The sequence below is a fragment of the Camponotus vicinus genome, unplaced genomic scaffold, assembly GCF_025532165.1.
Source record: "Camponotus vicinus isolate PSW18456_S1 unplaced genomic scaffold, iyCamVici1.0 SCAF_1, whole genome shotgun sequence".
In the NCBI taxonomy this organism is placed as follows: domain Eukaryota; kingdom Metazoa; phylum Arthropoda; class Insecta; order Hymenoptera; family Formicidae; genus Camponotus; species Camponotus vicinus.
The window spans coordinates 28,248,127-28,255,355 of record NW_028141945.1 but is presented as its reverse complement, the minus strand read 5'-3'; the positions used below and the strand labels follow the sequence as shown (position 1 = coordinate 28,255,355).

Sequence of the window (7,229 nt, the reverse complement as noted above, 5' to 3'; positions counted from 1 at the left end):
AAGAATTAATATACGCTCATATTCCGTTGCAATTACACACACACACACACACACACACACACACACACACACACACACACACACACACACACACACACACACACACACACACACACACACACACACACACACACACACACACACACACACACACACACACACACACACACACACACATATATATACAGGGTCTTCAAAAAGTTCCGGAACGCTAAAATATCTCGAAAACGATTAACTATAATGAAACATATGTAAGGTAAAGTTGTAGGACTAAATAAAATGTACTTAATGATGATAAGAATTTGACCTTGGATGAAGTATTCAAGGTCATATGAAGGTCAAGTTGATTTTTTAAAATGGAACTCCCCATTTTTTATTGCATATTCTTATAGCTTATTTCAAGAGCTTTCCAAAATACTATAATTAAGTACTTTTTCGTTAAGTACTTTTTAAGTTATGTACTATTAAGTTATGGAATTGTTAATTGCAAATTACATATTTTTTCTTCAAAACAACTATGTGTTTTCTTTAGACCAATTGATTCCTCTCATTATTTTGTACGTAAAAGTATTAAGGTAAGATAATCGAAAAATGAATATTTTACAAGATATTTTACGGTTTATGTAAAATTAAGAAATTATTTCAAGCCTCATAACTCAAGAAGTACTTAACGAAAAGGTACTTAATTATAGTGTTTTGGAAAGCTCTCGAGATAAGCTACAAGAGTGTGCAAAAATATATAGGGTGTTCCATTTAAAAAAATTGAAGTGACCTTCACGTGACCTTCAAATGACTCTTCAGTGTCAAACCAATGATACCATCTTATGGCCCCCTCGAAACCATAAAACTTTTGTCTGAAACATTTTTCTCTAAAATGCTTTGTTTCCGAAATAATTGCGTGCGTTAATTAAAATGGCTCACCCTGTATATATATATATATATATATACACATATATACATATATATATAATAGTGTTTTACGTAAGTTGTCTCACCGAAAATATAAAAATAGTTTATATTTTCGGTGAGACAACTTATGTGAAACACTATTATATATACAGGGTGTCCGATTCCTGAGTGACCAAACGAAAAGTAGTGGTAGATTGGATCAAATTGAGAAGAAAATTTCTCTACTATTTTGCAAAATTCGCAATAATTATTAAGAAATAAGCAAAAATGTTTCGGCGCATGTGAGAAGCGGTAGATCGCTCGCAGTGTCCGATTAATGAGTGATCAAACGAAAAGTGGTGGTAAATTGCAAAATTCGCAATAATTATTAAGTTATAGGCAAAAATGTCTCAGCGCATGAGAAGCGATCTGTCTACCGCTTCTTATACTCTGAGACATTTTTGCCTATAACTTAATAATTATTGCGAATTTTGCAATATGGTAGAGGAATTTTCTTTTCAGTTTGACCCAATCTATCACCACTTTTCGTTTGATCACTTAATAATCACATACTACAGCGGTTTACCGCTTCTCATGTACCGAGACATTTTTGTTTATTTTTTAATAATTATTGCGAATTTTGCAAAATGGTAGAGCACTTTTCTTCTCAGTTTGACCCAATCTACTACTACTTTTCGTTTGGTCACTCAGGAATCGGACACCCTGTATATGTTACGGGCGAAGTCCGCAAGGTGTGCAGAGCCGACATTGCCCGGGCGATATCAATATTGCATACCGTTCTTAGAGAAAGCCCGTTGGAATGGTTTATTAACTGACATGGCCCGGTTTGATGTAGGCAAAGTCGACACTGCCTACTCAGCGATAGCAATGTCAATAACTACTATTATATTGCGAACTATAATATTAAAAAAACATAATATTATATTGCGAATTATAATATTATATTGCGAACTTCGCCCGATTCCAAGTGGGCAAAGTCGACATTGCTAATTCTTCTTCATGGGCGAAGCTGCGTTAGTCCGTATTGTGTAGTCCTGGTTTCTCAATTGTTAAGTGATGATTTAATAGATTAACTAGGTACAAATCTCAAAATATTTATTTAAATATAAATGAGAAAGCACAAATATTCCTAATTATTACAATGACCTTAATTCTTAATCAGTCGCAGACCGGGCTATGTCAGTTAATAAATTATTTCAGCGGGCTTTGCCTAAGAACGTTATGCAATACTGACATCGCCCGAGCAATGTCGGCTCTATACACCTTGCGGACTTCGCCCGTAACATATATATATATATATATATATATATATATATATATATATATATAATTGCAATGGAATATGAGCGTATATTAATTCTAAAATATAAAATAGAAAATATAAAATATTTTTATATTTTTATAACGAGATCTATATCTTGTTAAACATAACTAGAAAGTCCTATACTTTGCAAACGAGGATGTAAAATTTCGAGATATTAATTTTAAAAAATCGATCAATGATCAGTGTGGTCCGCGTGGCTATACATAAGATGTACTCTAGGCGTGCCAGCACTGTCAGCGGCGAACGTCATATGGCAATATGACGAAAAGTTGGGTTGTACCTGCTCTGACTCTTGTCTTTTTATTGCAATATATTATATACAGGGTGTTTTTTAATAAATGCGAACAATTTTAGGAAATGATTCTTTGTCGAAAATTAAGAGGGGTTTCTCATATAAACATATACTCCTACATCCCTTCCTGTGGAGTTACATTCCTCCAAAAATGGGGTAAAAATTAGGTTTTTATTTTTTTCTCAAATTTGGAACAAGTTAAAGAAATGAAATTAGGTGGATATTTTCTACTAGTAAAAAGGTTATTTATTAATATTTTTTCAGCCTCCTGTATTGTTATAAGGGGATGAAGCTAGCGCTCCCTATTCAATTTTTTATTAAAACTTTATTTTAATGTTTATATGAAAAACCCTCCTTAATTTTCAACAATCATCTCTTAAAATTTTTCGCATTTATTAAGAAACACTATATATACAGGGTGTACAAAATGTGTCGAAATCTCTTAATATTTCAGGAAATACACATTTTTGTAAAAAATGTTCCATACAAAAGTTATAAGCTTTCAAATGCATTACATAATAATATTAATATGAGTTTTAATAGCGTAGTCAAAATCGCGTAAAATGTAATCACCTAAAAAGTTGTAAATAAAAACCATCATTTTTACTCCCGACTGCTGCCAACCTACGGTTGGCAAAAAGACGGAGGGAGTATGCGTTTCACCGAGCTCGGATCGGTTTTGATCGCTATTCTCGATAACAATAATATAATTCGGTCTCATCTTTTGCACATCAGTTTTTTTATTAACCAAGGATGGTTTAGAACATATAATTATCATTCTTTATTCTATTAATAAAAATCGGAAAAACAATATTATTTCGTCTATACGTTCTCTCATTGGCTGCGAGCGGAACTAAGAAGCAAAAATGATTCACCAATAAGATTCGTTCTAAGCATGTGTATAGGGAAATATAGTAACTTGAGTTGGAGACATGTCGAAGTAGCAGGAATAATAATTGACATAACCCTATATGTCAAATTATTATTATTGTTGACAATTATCAATAAATTGTTGTCAATAATAATAATAATAATAATTGTGTTATAATTGTGAAGTGTTATAATTGTGAAGTAGTGATTTGACAGAAAAACATGGATAATATGGATATATCGGAAGAAAATATTCCTAAACAGGTAAGCTTTTCTCTCTTTCTATCATTAATAATAATTATTTTTATATTTGCAGCATAGTCATAATAATAAATAATATAACATAATATGAGAGAAAATCTTTTGCGTAGCCATATAATTATGATTATATGATATTTCTACAATCATTCTTGGCTACACAGCAAATATATAAACTTCTATGATTGCAGAAATACTATATAATCATAATTATGTGGCTACGCAGAAGATTCTTTCTCTCATTATGTTATATTATTGTTTTATTTATTATTATGACTATGCTGCAAATAAATAAATTTTTTTTTACATAAATAATATAACATAATGTGAGAGTAAATAATCTTTTGCGTAGCCGCATAATTATGATTATATAGTATTTCTGCAATCATAGAAGTTTATATATTTGCTGCGTAGCCAAGAATGATTGTAATAAAAATATCATATAGCCATATAATTATGATTATATGATATTTCTACAATCATTCTTGGCTACGCAGCAAATATGTAAACTTCTATGATTGCAGAAATACTATATAATCATAATTATGTGGCTACGCAGAAGATTCTTTCTCTCATTATGTTATATTATTGTTGTGTTATTTATTATTATGACTACGCTGCAAATAAATAAATTTTTTTACATAAATAATATAACATAATGTGAGAGTAAATAATCTTCCATGTAATCACATAATTATGATTATATGATATTTCTACAATCATTCTTGGCTATGCAACAAATATATAAACTTCTATGATTGCAGAATATTATTGTTGTATTATTTATTATTATGACTACACATATATATAAATTACAAATATATACTACTATTTAAATAATATACTTATATAAGATATTTGTATACAATTGATATGTATTATATTTATAAATATGGATAATTTTCTACATAACTATATTTATTACACATACATTTATATATTTGTCTATATAATTATAATTATACACTGAGAAAAAAATTTTGTAAAAACATTGAAAATTTTGTTGAATAAACTAAATCCGGCGGTCACGGGCTGCCAACAGCATATACAGGCCGAATAATAAGATTACATAATTGTTTGAAATAATGAAAAGTAGTTAATTGAACTAAATATTATTTTAGATCAACTGAAATAGATATAGTGAGAACTAGAAATCTGTTTGGGCGAAGTAAATGAGTTGTTCTTCTGTGTATATGTTTCAATGTTTTGAGCGAATATATAATCCTTATGACAATATATCCATTAAAAACAGAATAATTTTTCGTTAAGTTAGCTAACTACTAAATTTTTATTTTAATGTCATTTCTCAAAAACTTCATCGATTTAATGTTCTCTGTATATAGATACATATATGATGGAATTAAAAAAGAATTAACCGTTTGCTGTTAATTACATGGAGCTCTGGAGCTCCTTGCAAAAGCTATAGGAGATGCGGCTATAATATCGCTCTTTAATCGATAAGCCGTGATTCGTGGGACCTGTGTCGCGGCCTTATATTACTGTCTTAGATGAATGTCACTTTCGGGTTAGGCGTTTTCCTTTTCGCCACCTAGAGGCGAGGCGTGAAGCTCGTGGAAGTATATGAATATTATCGTATTTAATTCAACTAATTTTGGTGTCTAATCTTGAAATGATACAACAATGTCGAGAAAATTCAATACAATAATTGATTCAATTAACTAAATGTATAAATTGTATTTAATTGTTTTATGATTTCTCTCAAATCATTATTTCGTTACATCAAGTTCAGACTATTAGTTGTAATATATCTTGTATCTAACTGAAGATTTAGTTCATCGTAACATGCGAACAAGATTAATAAAATGGAATATTTGATTGTTTCAAACCATCAAAATTGTTTTTCCAAATTTTTTAGTTTAACAATATGTGCAGTTACTCAGATTTTGATTCAGTTCATTCAACATATCTTTTTAGTTCCAGTAACACATAATAGTGTTCATGCAACTATACCCATTCAACTAATTGATTCAAATGTCTCAATCACTTATTTTGTTAATTAAAACACATTTTTTGTTATTTAGACAATTTTAGCATTGAATTAACAAAATAGAAGTCAACTAAAGTTATTTATTTAATTCAACAATTCCTTTTTCTCAGTGTAGCTATACAGAAGTTTATATATTTGCTGCATAACCATAATTATTATATATTTAAATGTAAATATTATTATTATGACCTCTCTCTGTTTCTTTCTTTCTCTTTTTCTTTCTTTTGTGATACATTTATTAATTAAAAAGATTACAGAATACCTGGAAGAGAGAGAGAGAGAGAGAGAGAGAGAGAGAGAGAGAGAGAGAGAGAGAGAGAGAGATTACAGAAATACTTGGAAAAATGCAAAGCATATTGAAGTCGCGTGGTAAGTAATGTAATTATTATTGTTTATAATGTAATTTTTATTGTTTATTATTATTATATTTTATGCTACATGTTAGATGATAATAATAATTAAAACTGTACATATGTATAGGATGAAAACAAAAGAAGAATAGCAGCGCATGATGATATATATTGGCTGCATAATTGCGCCGCACTCATAATGTGCATACTGGCAGCAATATTGCGCCTTACTATCTGCAGGAAGAGGAATTAAGTAGAAAAGATCATCGATGAACTATATATCCAAATTATAGTCACAATGAAAAATAAAAGAGAGAAGAATTTGAAGAAGAAAGAAGATAAATATTTGTAATAATAAACAGCATGGTTGCACTACGTATACTGGCTGCATGATTGCGCCGCACTCATAATGTGCATACTGGCAGCAATATTGCGCCTTACTATCTGCGAAGAGGACTCAAGTAAAAGAGGTCATCGATAGACTATATATCCAAATTATAATGACAATCCAGAATGAAGGAGAGAAGAAAAATTTTAAGAAAACAGAAGATAATTATCCTTAATTAATTATTCATTATGCTTATGCGTCTATACAAATTTAGTTGAATAGGATTTTATTGGGTTTTGAGCGGCAATATGTTTAGCTGCACGCACACACACATATACACAAAACTTTTAAAAGAATGAAATAATTAAAACTTTTTTGAAAAAAAAATACTCCCGACTGCTACCAACAAAAGTACAACATTTAAATCATTATAAAAAAAGTTTAATAAATAAAAAGAATAAATAAAAAAAAGTCTAATGATAAATAATAAATTAAAAAGTAGATATAAAATAGTAAAAAAGAACATAATAAGTAATAAAATAAAAAGTAAAAAGAAAAAAGTTTAATAAAAAACAACAAATACAAATCTAAAATAAAAAATAATTAAATGATTAAAAAAAAATAAAAAAACGAAAAGTAAATAAAATGAAACTATTATAATAATAAAAATATTAAGTAATAAAAAAAATATTTCACAAATATTTAATATTTAATAATAAAAATATAAGCTTAGAAAAGTTTGAAATAATATCTATTTGTAAATATTAATACAATTAACTTCAAACTATTATTAAATACTACATTTAAAAAATTATATACATATATATATATGAGAAGTAATTATTATTATTTTAATTTATTCTTATTTGAATTGACTCTTTTCACATATT

General features: G+C 28.8%; 1 long non-coding RNA gene across 1 annotated transcript; it reads left to right on the top strand.

The window, feature by feature from the left end:
- The first annotated feature begins 3,471 nt into the window (after positions 1 to 3,471).
- LOC145970698 (uncharacterized) lies at positions 3,472 to 6,964 on the top strand. The gene is made up of 3 exons (XR_014438576.1): positions 3,472 to 3,659; positions 5,912 to 6,030; positions 6,142 to 6,964. It is a non-coding gene; the product is annotated as an uncharacterized LOC145970698 (long non-coding RNA).
- The last annotated feature ends 265 nt before the right edge of the window (positions 6,965 to 7,229 follow it).